The following is a 506-nucleotide window of genomic DNA, read 5'->3' as shown; positions in this document are numbered from 1 at the left end:
ATATAGTGGCCTTTCATTTTAACTGCAGAAAAACACGAATTTTGTTTTTTTTTAATCAGAGCTTGCTTGTTTGCTTGCTTTCTTTCTTCCGTGCCGCTAACAGGTGTGTTCCCTCTGAGCTCAGGGAGCTTGTGCTGGTTCTGTGAGACTTTCTCCTTTTCTTGCTTTGTTTTTCCTCCCCCAGAAAGTCTGACCCCTTTCCCACCGTAGCCCCCCACTTTTGATTACTTTTTCTTGCCTTTTTTAACATTTTCAAAGCCCTTTCTCCTGCAGTAACTTATGCCTTCCCCCGGCCCTTCCCTCACTCTTCCCTCCCTCCAGTATGCCCAGACATATTAACTCAGTACATATTAAAGAGTCATGACAAATATTTTTTTGTAATTAAAATATAGTAGGTGTTTGACCTTTAGTGTATGATTTGGTTTTTTTTTTCTGGTTCTAAGATGGCAACCTCCCCCAAAAGGCACTGGCACTCTATATTAAGGAGGAATACACATCCTCGTCAA

General features: G+C 41.3%; 1 protein-coding gene across 3 annotated transcripts in view; it reads left to right on the top strand.

Annotated features, from left to right (window-relative positions):
* Positions 1 to 506, top strand: part of SAMHD1 (SAM and HD domain containing deoxynucleoside triphosphate triphosphohydrolase 1) — a 134,310-nt gene that overhangs the window by 90,012 nt on the left and 43,792 nt on the right. The gene's annotated exons all lie outside the window — the stretch shown is intronic.

Source organism: Gavialis gangeticus, unplaced genomic scaffold, assembly GCF_001723915.1.
Source record: "Gavialis gangeticus isolate Ggan-Ray unplaced genomic scaffold, GavGan_comp1, whole genome shotgun sequence".
NCBI classification, from domain to species: Eukaryota; Metazoa; Chordata; order Crocodylia; family Gavialidae; genus Gavialis; species Gavialis gangeticus.
This window is presented reverse-complemented; position numbering and strand designations above follow the sequence as displayed.